This window comes from Xyrauchen texanus, chromosome 34 (assembly GCF_025860055.1).
Source record: "Xyrauchen texanus isolate HMW12.3.18 chromosome 34, RBS_HiC_50CHRs, whole genome shotgun sequence".
In the NCBI taxonomy this organism is placed as follows: Eukaryota; Metazoa; Chordata; class Actinopteri; order Cypriniformes; family Catostomidae; genus Xyrauchen; species Xyrauchen texanus.
Genome location: NC_068309.1, coordinates 40,214,967 through 40,233,404, shown reverse-complemented (window position 1 = coordinate 40,233,404; position 18,438 = coordinate 40,214,967). Strand labels below are relative to the sequence as shown.

The window sequence follows — 18,438 nt, the reverse complement described above, 5'->3', positions numbered from 1 at the left end:
AAGACCTCTCGCCCTAGCTCCTATCGGTCCCATCTCCGAGTCCCCACCTTTATCCCCGCTGGCTCCACCGGAATCCATGCAGATTGGACGCATCTCCCAGGCTGAAAGAGACCGCCGGATGAGGGAGCGATGCTGTCTATATTGCGGCAAACTGGGCCATTTCCGCTCCGTGTGTCCCGGGCTCCAGGGAAACACACTGTCCCGTGCAGGCCTGGGGGGACCTCCTCCCATCCGTCCAACTCCTGTCTGTTCATCCCAGTCACCCTTTCCTGGGACAACCACGAGCTGTCCCTTCAAGCCTTGGTAGTCTCTGGAGCCGCAGAAAACTTCATGGACGGAATCTGGGCAAACGAGAATGGCGTCCCCTCTGAACCGCTCACAGACCCCATGAGGGTTACTACGTTGGATGGAAGCCCTCTGGGATCTGGACTTGTCACTCGCGTCACTGCTCCCTTGCAACTTTCAGTTTCCCAACACCAGGAAGTGATAAACTTTCATTTGATCCCCTGCTCCGAGTTCCCTCTCGTCCTAGGCTACCCCTGGCGGCACAGCCATAACCCTTACATCGACTGGTCTGTGGGCACTGTCAAGCAGTGGGGTCCTACGTGCCAAGCCATTTGCATCTTCCAGAGTTCCCCAAGTTCTCGTCCCGAGTCTCTAGAATCCATCGACTTGTCCCAAGTTCCTGAGTGTTACCATGACCTCAAGCCGGTATTTAGCAAACAGAGGGCCACCACGCTACCACCCCATAGACCGTACGATTGCCCCATCGACCTGTTTCCGGGCTTCTGCCCCCCCAGGGGTCGGATTTTTTCCCTATCTCCTCCCGTAACGAGCTGCTATGGATACCTACATCAAGGACGCATTGGCAGCAGGCCTCATTCGTCCATCCACGTCGCCCGCGGGAGCAGGTTTTTTCTTTGTGGCCAAAAAAGGTGGTGGATTACGTCCATGCATCGACTACCGGGGACTCATGCCATAACAGTCCACAACCGCTACCCCCTACCCCTTATGGCCACAGCGTTTGCGCTGCTCCAGGAAGCAGCCATCTTCACTAAGCTTGACCTGCGGAACGCATACCATCTTGTGCGGATCAGACACGTGACGAGTGGAAGACCGCTTTCAACACGCCTACTGGTCACTACGAATACTTAGTGATGCCCTTTGGCCTGACCAACGCCCCAGCTGTGTTCCAAGCACTCATAAACGATGTACTTAGGGATATGCTTAAAATCTTCATGTTTGTTTACTTGGATGATATCCTCATCTTTTCAAGCTCCCTTCAAGAACACACTAAACATGTCAGACAAGTACTCAAATGCCTCCTAGACAGCCATTTGTACGTTAAGCCGGAAAAATGCGAATTCCATTCCTCCTGAGTACAATTCCTGGGATTTGTAGTGGAACCCGGTTGAATCCAAATGGACTCCAGGAAGGTAGAGGCGGTAGCGGACTGGCCCACCCCTAAGTCCGTTAAGGAAATTCAACATTTTCTGGGCTTCACAAACTTTTATCGCAAGTTCATCAAGAACTTCAGCTCGGTGGCAGCTCCTCTCTCAGCTTTAACCAAGGGTGGCAACGCAAGGTTTCTGTGGGGAAAAGAAGCTGTGACGGCCTTCCAAGGACTCAAGCAGCGCATCCTCTCTGCTCCCATCCTGACACTACCTATAGCGGGTGAACCTTTCGTGGTGGAGGTTGATGCCTCAGAGGTTTGTGTTGGAGCTGTCCTGTCTCAGAGGGGTGAAGACAAGAAGCTCCATCCTTGTGCTCTCTTCTCACACCGGCTTACACCGGCCGAGAGGAACTACGTTGTGGGGGATCGTGAACTCCTAGCGGTTAAGCTGGCATTAGAGGAATGGAGACACTGGCTCGAGGGGGATTCTCAACCCTTTCAAGTGCTTACGGACCACAAAAATCTGGAGTATATCCAGCAGGCTAAGCGGTTGAACTACAGACAAGCTCGATGGTCTCTTTTTTCAATCGATTTCAGTTTATCCTCACCTATCGGCCCGGGTCGAAGAATCTCAAACCGGACGCCTTGTCCCGAGTCTACGCTCCTGCCGTTCGAGAAGATACTGACATGCCTGTCCTTCCTGGCAAGTTGAGGACACCGTGAGACGAGCTCAAGCTACAGAACCGGGTCCTAAAGGAGGTCCTGCCAATCGGTTGTTTGTCCCCAAGGCAGTGAGGTCCTAGGTCCTTCTGTGGGGACACTCCTCTCACCTCACCTCACGTCGCACTTTGGAGTTCATTCAGCGAAAGTTCTGGTGGCCCACCATTAAAGACGACGTTGGCACCTTCGTCAAGGCCTGTCCCGTGTGCTGCCAGGGCAAATCTTCTCATCTCCACCCTCAAGGACTCCTTCACCCTTTATCTATTCCCATATCTCGTTGGACTTTATCACAGGCCTTCCTCCGTCCCATGAAAATACTACTATCCTAGTCAACATCAACAGGTTTTCTAAGGCGGCCAGGTTCATCCCTTTGACTAAGTTACCTTCTGCAAAGGAAACAGCTGAGCTTGTAATTAAACACGTGTTCCGAGTCTTCGGCTTCCCTCAGGATATGGTTTCTGACAGAGGCCCCCAGTTCGCCTCGAGGTTTTGGAAGGCCTTCTGCCAGCTCATAGGAGCCACTGCCAGTCTTTCTTCAGGGTACCACCTGGAGTCCAACGGCCAAACCGAGAGGATGAATCAAGAGCTGGAAACAGCCCTAAGATGTATGGTCTCCAACAACCCGTCCACACCGTCGTCCTTCATCGTTTGGGTCGAGTACGCGCACAACACCTTGCGCTCCTCCTCCACTGGTATGTCCCCGCACGAGAGTCAGTTTGGCTATGCCCCCCCATTGTTCCCTGACCAGGAGGCAGAAGTCGGAGTGCCTTCAGCCCTGAAGTTCATCAGACGCTGTCGGCTTACATGGAGGAAGGCCCGTCTCAATCTTCTACGTTCCTCACAACGGTACCAACTTCAAGCCAACAGACGTCGCCGTCCCGGCCCCACCCTGTCCCCCGGGCAGAGAGTCTGGCTCTCCACAAAAAACTTACCTCAACGGGTGGAGTCTCGCAAGCTGTCAGTACCAGAAGTACATTGGTCCCTTTAAGGTTGCCAGGAGAGTTAACCCCGTTACATATCGCCTGCACTTACCCAGATCCCTTAAGATTAGTCCCATGTTTCACATCTCCTTATTAAAACCTGTTGTTTTTTCTCCCCTTGTCCCGGCTGGCAGACCTCCCCCTCTGCCCTGTGTCATCAGAGGCCAGCCGGCTTATACCGTCCACCGGATACTAGACTCTCGCCGGGTGCAGCGGTCCTGGCAGTATCTGGTGGACTGGGAAGGCTACAGTCCCGAGGAGCGCTCCTGGGTTCCTGCCAAGGACATACTGGACCCTGACCTCATTCGACAGTTCAGGGCCCTCCACCCCGAGAAAGCTGGTAGGAACGTCAGGAGCCATTCCTAGAGGGGGGATTCTGTCAGCATTCGGCCAGGGTTTTTCTGGTTTTGGCCACAAGAGGCCCCCATCATGCTTTTTGTCTGATCCAGTTATTATTTGCACCTGTGCCTCATTTCCCTTGTATGCATTTAAACCCTTAGGTTTTCCTTAGTTCTTTGCTCTGTGTTTGAATGTTAGCACCCAGCCTCAGTGAAGCTGTGAACGTTTGTGGCTCCAGTTGGATTCTCTTGTGGTACTCTGTTTTGGTACTCATTTATTTTTTGGATTATCTTTTGAGGCCTTTTTTCTGCTGTACCTTCTTACCTTGTGGATTTACCTTTTGATTTGGTGTATTACCTTTTTTCCTGGAATGACTTTTGACGTTGTGGATTGATATTTTTTACCTGAAGATCTTTACTTTTTACATTATTAAAACAACATCTCCAGTACTGCTGTGTCTGCCTCATCTTCTGGGTTCTGCCGACCACTAGTGGCTCAGTTTGCTAAGTGACTGTTTCTCACACTGGAGACCCGGGTTCGAGACCAGGTCCTGACAGTTTTTAGTTAGTTATTTGATGCTATAAAAACAGTGCTGTGACATCATGACTGACAGCTGTGATTGACAGGTTCTCTGAGCGAAGTAGTCACTGAAGCACCAACTGACTTTTTTTCGGGATCTTAGGAGGACTGAGGAGATTGGAGCTTTAAATTTAATATCTAAATTTCTATAATTAATTATTTCACACCGTCATAAGTCAAAAGTGCAGGGGCGTGTGCTTGCGATTGATTCAGCGAGAGTGAGGGCGGGGCCTTGATTTTGCGGCTTTACTTCCTGCTCACTACTGCGCAGGTCTGGTCTCGAAATCGCAACTGTGCAGACTCAAGTCCCAAGATGTCAGCGACATATCGGGACACTGGCGGCTTCAGTTCTCACCAATGGAAAAGAGGGTGCGTTGTCCATCTTTTTTTACAGTCTATGGTTTTATCCCACTGTAAAACAAATCACATTTTTTCTCATTAATTCACCTTTAGAGATGAAGCGCCGAATGAGACGTAATAATCTTTGTAAACCCCAGATATACACGTGTCTGGAAATCACGAGCTGCTCAATATTCAAAATGTAAGTATACATTTCATTTGGTTGGTTTCAAAACATCATTAATTCGACATGATAATGGCATTTAATATGAAAAGAAGCAATATCACTATGGCTATTATTATCATCAGAGTTGTTTAGCTGCAGGGTGAAGATGAATGTTTTTTTTTTATGAATATTCAAAACAGTCTACTTCATATCATCCTGATGAAACACCAGTTATATTTCTCATTTCTGGACCATACAGGTATTTTTGTTTTTGATCTTTATATATCAGTCAGTATTGGTCTTGTTTGGGTCTGATTTCATGTTATATGCACATTCTTAATTCACATCTTAGGCCTAATATCTACCTACTGTATATTACACATCACAACCCATTTAGTAGCAAGTCTGTTCTCTCAATAATCACATCTTTAACTCTGTGATTAAATCATTGATCCTTCTTATGAAAACACTACACATGGCCAAATGTTGCATGACAGCATGACTAAACTGGTGACCGAAAACCCAACATCTGCCAACAGAACTCTTTGCTTAACCCTCTGGGGTCTGAGGGTATTTTGGGCCTTGGAGATGTTTTGACATGCCTTGATATTTGTGCTTTTTTCAGTTGCTTAAAAACAGATTAATGGCTAAAGTCTGATAACACTGTATTAGCACAAACTGGGCTACAACAATAGGTGAGTAACATGTGTGTACATGTTTGTGTTTTTGAGAAAATAACGTTTATGCATGGTTTTTGAAAAAACAAAAATTTTAAGTCACTGAAATAAGGTCATATAACACATACTAAACATTTGTCCATAAGACTTTTGAGAACTGGATCTTGTAGCCGAGATTTTTTGCTACAAAATGATCATGAATATTGATTGTAATTTACACCTGAGGAGATAAAAGACCCCTCCCCTGGGCCTATCAATGAGGAATGTGACCGAAAGAGAAAGAATGTGAGGAGACTTAATGATCAAAATCAAGTTTTCTTGATAAGTCAGTAATCTGACTATATATTTTCTTCACATAAAGACTTTACTTAATTTTAGACCTACACTACCGTTTAAAGAAGTCTCTTCTGCTCACCAAGACTGGATTTATTTGATCCAAAATACAGAAACAACATTGATATTCTGAACTCTTTTTACAATTTAAAAGAACAGTTTTCTATTTGAATATATTGTAAAATTCAATTTGTTATCAAAGCTGAATTTTCAGCATCATTACTGCAGACTTCAGTGTCACATGATCCTTCAGAAATCATTATAATATGCTAATTTTCTAATATGGGCATATTTAAAGTGCATTTTACTCATTTAACCTGAACACATATTTACAAGCACAAGCTTTGTTGATGATAATGAGGCATTATAAACACTAGATAAAATATAATCTAAACATTCATATTATTTTTATATCACATTTATATCATACAGCATACAATGTAAATACCTGCTTTAGCCGAAACAGCATTTCAATGTAACTAAAACTTGCTTACTAGGAGTCATATTTCAAATGTCAATACTCTGAATCCTGTCTGGCATGTCTGGAAACCATCCCACGAGTAAAATATGTACATGTTTATATAAAATAGCATGTCAGCTAATGAAAACTAAATGACTTACTCGTCCGAAATTGTATCTGGATCAAGTCACTCTTCAAAATACAAACGTTCATCGGAGTCCCGCTCTTCTTCTGAGGAAAATGTTAACTCTTCCATAATATCCATAAAATTAATTAAATGTGTTTACAACCTCACTGTCGGGGGCGTGTACCATTTGATTTGATCGTCTCAGCACATTAGCGTATGAATGGCGCGCTCTGCTGGTGGGTGGGATCACATTACAGATAATGAGATGGGCCGGTAAAAACTGTACATCACTTTGTTTCATACAGATTGCACTGCAGGAGAATATTTGTTTTAAATTTGAATTGTTTTATTTAAAAGTAGACATTTTAAGCTTTCTTTAGACATAAGTTTCATGTTTGTGTGATAAGTATTCGCTGAGTTTCAGTTCATTTTTGTGACGTGTTTCAGAAATATGCTCGTGAACACAGCGATTGCTGAAAGCTCACCCTTTTTATTTTCTTTATTTTACAAAAGCACAAGATTTTGTTGTTATTGTGAGTGAACAAAAAATAAAAGTAGACCCTTTATAGTCTCTAATGATGTCTTACACTTATCTGTATGCCCCAAAATGACAGATTATTTTATGTAGTTTCTGCTGTAATGACGAAAATATCCAGCAGGACATGCCGGCGCGTCCGTCAACCGGGTTAAAAATACATGTGTTAATGGCAGGACAGCTGAGGTTAATATGATGCATTTACGAATTGATATCTGTAAAGTGCATATATGGGATTACATAAGGCATAAATCATATCTTGCTAATTATAAATGTGATTCAATTTTGGGGGACATTGTATTTAAAAAATATTTTCTCCACTTTTTCTCCCCAATTTGGTATGCCCAATTCCCAATGTGCTCCAAGTCCTTGTGGTGGCGTAGTGATTCACTTCAATCTGGGTGGTGGAGGACGAATCTCAATTGCCTCCACGTCTGAGACCATCAATCCACGCATCTTTTCATGTGGCTTGTTGAGAGCGTTACCTCGGAGACATAAAGCGGAGTGGAGGCTTCATGCTATTCTGCACAGCATTCACGCACAACTCACCACGCACCCACCCAGAGCGAACCACATTATAGTGACCACTAGCAGGTAGCGCCATGTGACTCTTCCCTCCCTAGAGTCAACTGGCATGGAAGGACCTGGCAAGAGTCACTCAGCATGCCTTGGATTCGAACTCACGACCCCAGTGGTGGTAGTTAGCGTCTTTACTCATAGAGCTACCAGGCCCCTGGGGGACATTGTATTAAAAACTTAAGATAGGTAAAAAAATATTTATCTTCAGACACACTTTTTATAGCAATGATAGTAAAAACAGCTATTTGTCATTTTTGTGTTGGGTTTAGTGACATTTTTGGCAGGGCCAGTAAAAATATGAAAATGTCCTTAGCATTGAGCCCTGGTGAGTTTTAGATACAATTTTGGAAAACCAGCCAAAAAAAGACTAATCAACTGATTAACTGATTTTGTTGCAGTGTATAATGGGGCAAAGACTAACCTCTCTCACCTTTCTGTTCACTTCAATCAATCTTTAACTCACAAAAAAAAACTCTTTCTTATTAATAAAGCTTCTTATTATGATTCAATAAGTCGTGAGCCATCACGTTAAAATCCAGCTGCAGCAAATGCATGCTCTGGGGATGAGTGTCATCAGCCGGGTGCAGTTTCAATCTCTCCCTATTAGATCGGGACATTTGCACAACTCATAGAAGAGGAGCTGAACGCACAGAGAAATGCCAGTTTTAGAGTTTGTAGTCATTTACATGATCTGGTTATTATTTGAACATTAATAAAGCTATAGCGCATTAAATATGACTGCATTAAAGATATAACGCCGGGGTGTTTCCTTTAAAGAGCTCCGACTCTGCTTATTCCACAACGAGAGTGCTTCTCTTGTGGATCAAACGACTATTCAGCAAAAACATTTTTCAAAACGATGTCGATAACACCAACTAATGATTTCAGCCATAATACATACAGTATATTATGAGTTAATACGTCGCGAGCCATCACATTACCTAATCTAGATGCAGCAAGCGCACACGATGGACGAGTGTCCCCATGCCAGAGTGTGCATCAGCCGGATGCAGTTTCAATCTCTCCCCTCTCACTTCTACATTAAAGACACACCAATCAGCCACAACTTTAAAACCACCTGCCTAATATTGTGTAGGTCCCCCTCGTGCCATCAAATCAGTGCAAACCCATATCTCAGAACAGCATTCAGAGATGATATTCTTCTCACCACAATTGTACAGAGCGGTTATCTGAGTTCCATTAGACTTTGTCAGTTCAAACCAGTCTGGCCATTCTCTGTTGACCTCCATCATCAACAAGGTGTTTCCATCAGCAGAACTGCCACGCACTGGATGTTTTTTGTTTTTGGCACCATTCTGAGTAAATTCTAGAGACTGGTGTGTGTGAAAATCCCAGAAGACCAGCAGTTACAGAAATACTCAAACCAGCCCGACTGGCACCAACAATCATGTCACGGTTCAAATCACTGAGATCACATTTTTCCCCATTCTAATGGTTGATGTGAACATTAACTGAAGCTCCTGACCTGTATCTGCATGATTCTATGCACAGCAGCCACACAATTGACTGATTAGATAATCGCATGGATGATTGTTGGTGCCAGATGGGCTGGTTTGAGTATTTCTGTAACTGCTGATCTCCTGTGATTTTCACACACAATGGTCTCTAGAATTTACTCTGAATTAGAGGTTGATCGATATATCGGTTTTGCAGATTAATCGGCACTGACAACGATTTCTGGAACTATCGGTTATCATCAAAAATCCACACTGATAATTTTCCCCCGTTGTGTCCCATTGTGTTCGGTGCTGGAGCGGCTCGGAAGGGCACGTTGTCATTATACAGTGAGAGACTGGCCTCTAGATGTGAAATAAAAACTATCAATGATGCCTCGTGGTGGTTGTTTTGACACGTGAGACTGCACGCTGAATGCAGCGGAACACTGCACGGAGCAGAACAATGCAGATTTAAAACACCAACAACTAAAAGGTATGTATACAGTACATGTTGTCATATCATTATAAAGTCATTCATTTGTTGACTAGATGCTGCATTAATAAAGAACAGCAGTATGTTTGCAGACAAGGCTGAGAGGACGCCAACATTAAAGCTAACCTCAAGCGATTAGAACATTGTGACAAAAAAAAACACACTAGTCTTACCCAAATGTTTAAATAAAATGTATTACCATCTATTTGCATTAGTTTATATCCAGTCACGTTTATGCTTTAGCCAGCTAAGTTGTATATTTAAAGGTAGTGAGAGATTTGAGAAAAATATCTTCACGCAGTCAAGAAAAACATATAAACAAATCAGAAACGCATCTGATATTAATACATTTTTTATCCTCACAGTAATACGTATTTTTGTAATTATGATTAGATAATCATCAAGTGATCGTGTGTGTGTGTGTGTGTGTGTGTGTGTGTGTGTGAGACGAGTTTCTTGGAGAATTTAAACGAGCATAACAGTGCAAAATACAAACAAAAATATCCCCAAATCTTCTAGAAGTGTTAAAAAAAAACATTAAATACTAGTTTCTTTAGTTAATTGCAACAATTTCACCAGAAGTGAAGTTATCAGCCACTTGAAGACGTGCGATAGCTCTGTGAATCACAAAAGACTGTGTTTAATAAGTAAATCTATAAAATGCACGCACAGTGCCAGCACGTCAGTGAATGATACTGCTCGGTTCACACACACACCCGCGGCTATTTTTAGTCTTCACGGTGGTGCGCAATATTTGAGCGCCACTCGCGAACAACATCTCAGATGCAGATGCTCAATAGTTCGGTTCACTTATAAAATGCATTTAGAACGGCACCTGAGGAGCATTTTACCAGAATTTTAATAAGAAGTGAATTAAACTACTGTGAACTTGCCTACAAACAGACACACTTACAGGACTTCCTAGAGACTTCAGAATGTCAAAATAAAAGCGTGAGGGTTTAAAAAGTGCATGACTTAAATATATTACGGTTGCATTTTAAAATATATAATTATTATTATTATTATTATTATTATTATTATTGTCATCATTAGTATTGGTTTACAATTTATAACAATATTTAAATTGAATGGGTTCCAAAAAAACAACTGTGAATGAAAACTAAATTGAACAAAAAAAGAGAACTGAATCATTTAAAGTCCAGATACAAGTTGGAACATTTTTGTACTGAAGACTTGAAGACTGGAATTACTGTTCATTTTGCTGCTACATTATCCAGTATACTAGTTAATAATAGTGTTTCTTAATAAGATATACATTTATATTGAAATAATGTGTAGTTAGAGCTTTGTGTTACTTTTCATATTAAAGAGTACTCCCAATTAGTTCCACACAATAATGTAAAGATATTCTAAACTGATTATGCAAAAAAAACAACAGTGGTATTGGATCAGGATCGGCCGATACTGAGATTTCCGGTATCGGAAGAGAAAAAGTGGTATCTGTGCATCCCTACTTTAAATGATGTTTTTTCATTCAGTATCTATTTTAAACTATCGGCCGATTAATCGGTTATCGGCTTGTCTCTACTCTGAATGGTGCCAAAAACAAAAAACATCCAGTGTTCTGCGGACAGAAATGTCTTGTTGATGAGAGAGGTCAACTGAGAATGGCCAGACTGGTTCAAGCAGAAAAAGTCAACTCAGATAAACTCTGTACAATTTTAGTGAGCAGAGAACAGCATCTCAGAATGCACATGTCGAATCTTGAGGCAGATGGGCAACAACAGCAGAAGACCACTTCAAGTTCCACTTCTATCAGCCTAGAACAGAAAGCGGAGGCTGTAGTGGGCCTACCATTAGTGTACCTCAGCAAAAATCAAGATTCATCAGACCAGGCAATGTTTTAGTTTACTAGACTAACGGTCTAGTTTTGGTGAGCCTGTGCCCACTGCACAGTGGGTTTTTAGTTAGGGGTTTGAAACTAACATTCAAAACCTCACACACATTTGTGCAATTACACTTTTGACACCAAATCTTATAGTTACTGAAATATACTGTAGACTTTGTGACAAATCCCGTTACAACTAGAACCGTTCTTGCCTACATACAGTAGGCTAATCAATGCACAAGTTTACATGTTGTTATAAATACAATAAGTAAATGTGTTTTGTGATTAATAGACATCAACTGATATATTGGTTTTGCTGATTAACTGGCACCGATAACAGATTTCTGGAACTATCGGCTATCTGCAAAACTCCACACCAATAGTTTTTCCCTGTTGCATCCGGTGCTGAAGCGGCTGGGAAGGGTCCGCTGTCGTTATTCAGTATGAGAGCGGCCTCTAGAGGCGATCACTTCACTGATGCCTTGTGGCGTTTGTTTTGACATGTGAGACTACACTCTGCATGGAGCGGAACACTTCAGATGCGGATTTAAAACATGTATACAGTACACTCTGTCATATCATTATAAATTAATTAATTTGTTGACTAGATGCTGCAATAGTAGAGAACAGCAGTATTTTTGCCGACAAGGCTGAGAGGACGCTAACATTAAAAATGTTTACATGTCACGATTATTACAATCTATTTGTATTAGTTTATATCCAGCAGCTCGAACGTTTATGCATTCGTTAGCTAGTTAAGTGTCATATTTAAAGCTAGTGATGAAGCAAATGAATATCATGCAGCCAAGAGAAACGTATAAACAAATCAGAAACGCATCTGATTTCAATTAAAAAAAAATTCTCTCACTGTAATACTATGACTTCAGATCGATCACATTCTTGTGCTAAAAATAGCTAGATGCAACGCAATCAATACAGTTTAACAGACAACACGTATCTCAATATGCAATATATAAGTTATTTTTAATTACACACATATATAAAAAAACAGAGCTCCTGCATGAGGCGCTGAATAAACAAAAACAAAGCAAAACAAAGACTAGAACGTTTACACTGAAATACAATGCAAAAGTGTTCGGTGTGAACAGCCTCTTACAGTTGGTGGAGGTCTTTGGCCGTTGCATCTTGCTCTCTTATTAGGATTTCTGAGATTATGAAATGCAGAGCTCCAGACTAAAAAAAAAATACTTTTTTGCCATTGGCTCCTAAACGGAAACACAAAGGAGCCAAAGTAAGGCTTTGATAACCGATTAATTGAATGCAGAAGTAAACGTTTGCAGAAAAAACTTCGACATCAGTGAATGGGAGACCACAGCAAATATTATTTTCACTTACCCATTTGCTCAAAGTCCAAAGAAAAAATCGTATATTACTAGAGATGCACCGATCGACCGGCCAGGGACCGGAATTAGCCGATTTTCGGCATGCTCTGCCCGGACCGTTTTGTTGCAAGCGGCGCAGGCAATAACGTGACAGCCGCATGTAAACATGTCATTGGCGTGGGAGATCTTCACTGTGAGTGAAGAATATATAAAGTTCGAAATGTGTAATAATTGTAAGGCCAAAGTAAACCATGGGGGAACCACCACAATAACTTTCGGATCAACAAACCTAATTAGACATTTAAAACACCATCCCCCAGCTGAAAATGCCCATTTTAAAAATGAAGCTAAAAAGTGGAAGCGGCTAAAGCTAGCCAGAGCTCAGAGCCAGTCACAAGTCAGCAGCCTCTCCTATCATTCCTTGGAATGAGCAGCGAAAAGACCAAAGCAAATACGAGGACAATTATGGAATTCATGGCCCTGGATGTCCAGCCGTTCTCCATAGTTGAGGACAGAGGGATCAGAAATCTGATAAATTTCCTCGATACAGAGTAGGAGGTACTTTCTGACGTTGCGTTGCCCGAGTTGTTTAATCTTGTGTCATGTTACACACGCAGCCTGTTATCTGTCAACATTTGGGTACACAAATCCGGGAGAGGGGAAGTTGGGTGCTGGATGGCAGAGGCAGGCTAAATAACATACAAATTGTGCCTTTGTGATTTAACGTAATTCTTCCCACCGTGTCCAATATTAAAATCAGTGCGACACACATTGCAAAAGGCGTGGGCATTGTCGATATGGCTTCGGGACATGAAATTCAATTCTTCCATCCAGCCGTTGTTAAATGTACATGTATATTTAGTTTTTTTCACCGGAGCACCAGCTGAGTCTTCTCCTCCCCTCTACCAGTGATGCTTGATTTAACATCCCGCGTCTACTGCCTGTGCAGATATCAACAGCGCAACTGGGTTGTAGGTTGCCAGGTTGTGGTCATAAATGATTTGTAATTTGTATGATATGTCGATTGTGTGAGTAGGATGCGTTTCATTCAAGATCTGGCAACTGGACTACCTTGGAATAATTGGTGTTATATAAAGCAACTCATTTGCAGTTAATTGTTATTTCTACCTCTTTCCAGACACAGAGCACTTTATTTTGAGAGTTGTTTAAGTGAGAGAAGATCCTGTAACTTAGTGCAGTTTGGGGGAAATTGTAATGTTTAATAATTTATTTTATTATGAAAATAAAATTTAGCATTGAAGAAAGGTAGATTTTGTTTGTATATGTGGTCAATAATAGTTCTTAGAAAAAAAATCGGAAATCGAAATCGGCCAACAAAATTGCAGTCGGTGCATCTCTATACATTACGTTTGAATGACTTTCCAGAAGAAGAAAAAATAGAGTGGTGGATTCAGATTAAGAGAAGAGAGTCACTCTCTCATCAGCTGTAATAGAAACCCCCTCACAGCTGTGGTCATTAATTTTTTTTGAATGCTGTTCTGAGATATGGGTTGGAGCTGTTTTGCCGGCACAAGGGGGACCTACACAATATTAGGCAGGTAGTTTTAATGTTGTGGCTGATCGAGGTGTATATATATATATATATATATATATATATATATATATATATATTATACATACATTCATACGTGTGTGTGTGTGTGTTTAAATTGTTTTAAACATTGCCTTAGTCTTTCTTTACTGTTACTGGATGGCCCCAGACAAAGAGACTACAAGATTGCAAACTGATTGTTTATTGTGGTACTCTAATCCCAATCAATAGCTACCAGAAGAAAAAGAAAAAAACTGGTACACAATACTGGACCTTTATAAAGAAGCCTGAAATACACATTATGGGAATCTTATTTTGAAATGTCTGCAATCCCAGTTTTGAGCTCACTAACGGCTGATTCGTTGAGAAAGTAACAACATTTGAACTGTCTATTGAAGTGTTTTCTCCCCTCATTTTACTTTTGACTTAACATTTGAGAATATCGACCAACTAAACCTTTTTATTAATTTATTTTATGCACATTAGTTGAAAATGAAATGCCATCATTAGGGCTGGGATAAACGATTATTTTTTAAACGATTAATCTAGCGATTATTTTTCCGATGCATCGATTAATCTAACGATTCGTTTTTTCCAGTCCGATTCGATTTCGATTCGATTAATCGACTTGTGACAACACCAGTAATACCGGTTTCATCGGGGGTGGGGGTGTATAAAATGTAAAAAAAAAATAAAAAAAAAAAACATTTGCCGGGAGTTTGATTGACTGGCGATCTGATCAATCAATCATAATACGCCATTTTTGTCCGACAAAGTAGTCAGGAGAGAGAAGATTAACGTCGGTGGATTTGAATTTGAATAATGGATTGTAGGCTACCGTACTGACGTCTGTCCGTGGTTAAAACAACAGTCCTTCTGATGTAGGCTACATTCATGTTTAGCCTATTTGATGCTATAAATTAACCAAGGAAAAGATGATCGGTTCACGAGCAGCTTTAACTGAGGCAATCTGTCACGACACATTAAAGAGCCACAAAATAGTAGGCCTATTTATGGTTTAATTTTCTTTGAATGACCAAATTTGAAAGTTGAGACTTTATTAAATGTTACCTGCTTGGTCCTGTCTGTCCGCGCGTTGTCAGTGTCCTCTATGTATTTTTCACGACATTCATAGCTATAAGCGCATTATTAATAGCTATAAGCGAAAACTTTGTGTCGACAACGTATTATAGCCTACTCCAACATCGAGTGCAATGTGGGGATTTGAAAAAAAACTTACGGTACTCTGTCATCTGCAGCTGCAACCGGGTGGCGCCTCTTAAGGTGCAGGTGCATTGCCGTGGTGCTAGAATGGAAGGCCATCTCCATTTTGCAAAGACGACTTATCACGGAATTGTTTCCTTTTAAATTAAAGAATTCCCATACTTTAGAGGAACGAGTGCATGCCGCCTTGCACTTCCGATAGTCTGAGGAGCCACTCGTGTTGCTACTACTTGCCGGCGCCACCATCTTTGTTTTGGGTCTGACGAATCGACGCGCGTATTTTGCGTCGACGGTCATCTCATTTTTTTTTCCGACGCGTTGTCTCAGCCCTAGCCATCATAGGAATGTTCTATGCAATAATATAACAGTGCTATGGTTTATGCATTTATTGCATCCTTTTGTGGACTAAAGAAACAACATCAATTTAAAAATCAGCTGACTTTAAAATTTGAATATTAGTTCATATATATTAATATTTATATATTTGTTTCATTTAAAAAAGCTCAATGAAAGCTACATTTTCATGGTTCACTCCGCACTATTTTACTTCAGAGTGTTATTTGAATATCATTGAAGATATTTCGGCGGCCGCCCTAGTGATCGACTATGTAGGACTGCCGAGGCAGATTTAATGATAATCTCGCAAACAGCTAAAGACTTCTCATCTGCACTTTCGCGAGTGTAACGAGCTCGTGCTAATGATCTGTGCCCGGTTGCATAAAGCACCTTAAGTGTAATTTTCCCTTAAGTTCGCCCTTATGTTTACCTTAAACCTAAGGGTGTTGCAGAAAATAACCCTTAAGTGTTACTTAAGTTTCTTTTTACTGAAACATCATACACCCTTAGAATTACCCTTAGGTGTCTATCTTTTACTTAAGTAATCCCTTAAAAACCGTTAAGTGTTGCATAAAGCCCCTTAACTGTCATTTTCCTAAGTACGGTTTAAGGTTAGGAAAACTTTACCTTAAGAGTAACGTGGACAAAAATAAGACGACATGGCTGAATCTATCATAATGAAAGATCATTATGTGCCAAGAAGAATTTTTAGGGATAGGGAAAACCCTTTGGACCATTTTAGCGATGAAAAACTGCTTCGAGAATATCGATTTGATCGCCACGGAATTTATGAAATTGCAGAAAAACTGGAAGGCGACCTTGACCATGTTACCCAGCGCAACCACTCCTCTGTGATTCAGTTGCTTATAGCACTTCGGTTCTAAATGATACAATATGTAGGCCTATAGTAGGCTAGCAGTTGCAATTTAAAGTAATGTAATTTATAGGCTAGTGCTATTTAGTATTAATATTATATATGAATGTATTAGCTATATTGTATTTTGCTATTATTATTGGTATTTTGTTAATATATCTGTCCTTGTAATTACATAAATAAATACAAAACTTTTCAGATCTGTCATAAAATATATTTATTCGTCAATTGATGTGATTGTTATTTTCCCTTCACTTTGTAGCTGCAAAAGTTTGTTATTATAAGAATGATGTTGTAAATGTCTTGATTTTCCTTCTCCTTTTTAAGTTTTTCGATCTCTAATTGCAGTTTTTTCTTTTGTAGCTGTAGGACGTCTCTCTGCAGTTCCAGCACTTCTTCTCTTGTAGAGGCTGGAGAGGGTATTTGCATCTTTCTGCAATTCACAAGTGTTTTGGAGGAAATTATGAAATATAATATAATAAATAATATTGGGGCTGTTCTAAGTCAAATTAACAAAACTAAAATAATTGTTAACAAATAAGCAATAACTTACTTTGCTGCCTGGTTTGGCGTAGCTACTCTGTCGGTGTTGAAGCTGCTTTGATTGCTGGAAAGGTCTAACGCGTGAAACAAAGAAATACCAATCAAAATGTATATTTATTTACAAATAAAAAAAAAATTTATTACGCCTGTCGTGATCTTCATATCGTTTATCCTCATAGTGATACATTTTATTTGATTTAAGACAATAATGTTCTCTCACTCCGTGTTATATTCCTCTGGTTGAGTCGCTTCACTCTCTAAGCCGCCAGTGATGCCAGCCAGGACAGGTGAGTCCTCCCCAAGGATGTCTTGGACCAGTATAGTAGTGTCTGACAATTCTGTTGGCGGTGGTCCTCCACCTGCAGTTTTGTTATCGTTAGCTCTCTGTGATATGGTAACAAAATGCACTCGGTGCGTCTTGAAGAAAATAGGGAAAAAACTAAGAGCGTTTTTTTCTTACCAGTTTTGTTGGACTCCCTCTTATGAAGGCTTATTTCTTTTTTTGCCCCCACAGAGACGTTTTCATATTTTTTAATTACCTCTGAAACAGTCCTCTTTACTCCTAAGTTCCGTGCGTTAATTTTCTCGGTTATTTCCTCCCATTGATTATTTTTTTTGCCAGCAGTTATAACGGGATTAAATTTGCTTCTTAAAATTGCTTTTCTTTTCCCATATTCATCAAGAAGAATAGGCTACACTTCTCATCCTCTGTCCAATTTGGCTTTCTTTTTTTGTTTTCCTTATCCATTTCTTTATCTATAGGCTATTCGTTGTTTTAAAGCTCCTAGGTTAATGTGTATAGTAGCGTATCTATGGCAACAATAGATTTTTATAACGGCAAACCTGTATCGCTGCCGTGAAACACTTAACGGTTTCCCTTACCTAAGAGAACCGTTTAAGGGATTATAAGCAACACCCTTAAATCAATCCCTTAGTTAAGGGGAAATCACGCCTTAAGTCCCACACTTAACGGAAAAAACTTAAAGTGCTTTATGCAACCGGGCACTGCTCTTCTCAATGGAGTGCGCGCTCATCAACTGGGCTTCCCTCGATATTGCGGAGCACAGACATCAAAACTGTGACCAATTTCAATTCTACCGAGACTTTTCTTTAGTTTATAGTGTTACGGAGATTGTCAATTTGAACCTTTCAAATAGTAGCAGCCCTGACAAGCCAAACAGCACTGAGGAGGAAAAGAGCAACTGTGCTATGCACCAAAAAAATAAATAAATAAATAAATAAATTACACACAATCACCTTTACAAATTTGTTTCAGGATTTTTGACAAAATGTTTCAGTTTCATTTGAAATAATCTAAAAGGTAGAATCTATTAGACCTCATTTTATAATGTTTCAAGATGTTTTTCAGCTAGTATTTATTTTTCATAAATACATTCATTTATTATTACTATTATTTAAGACTAGCACACTGACCTAACCATGGTAATGAGGAGCCTTTCCTTCTGTGTTCTGTTTGACATTAAAAACAAACAGGATAATAATGGGCTCATTGAAGTAAATATGCTCTTTAATTTTTAAA

General features: G+C 40.6%; 1 protein-coding gene and 1 long non-coding RNA gene across 2 annotated transcripts in view; both read right to left on the bottom strand.

Moving 5' to 3' along the window:
• LOC127627410 (protein Jade-1-like) overlaps positions 1-18,438 on the bottom strand; it is a 132,754-nt gene that overhangs the window by 111,089 nt on the left and 3,227 nt on the right. The gene's annotated exons all lie outside the window — the stretch shown is intronic.
• Positions 16,607-17,268, bottom strand: LOC127627414 (uncharacterized). The gene is made up of 3 exons (XR_007968547.1): positions 17,119-17,268; positions 16,909-16,972; positions 16,607-16,788 (listed from the first exon to the last, which is right to left on the bottom strand). It is a non-coding gene; the product is annotated as an uncharacterized LOC127627414 (long non-coding RNA).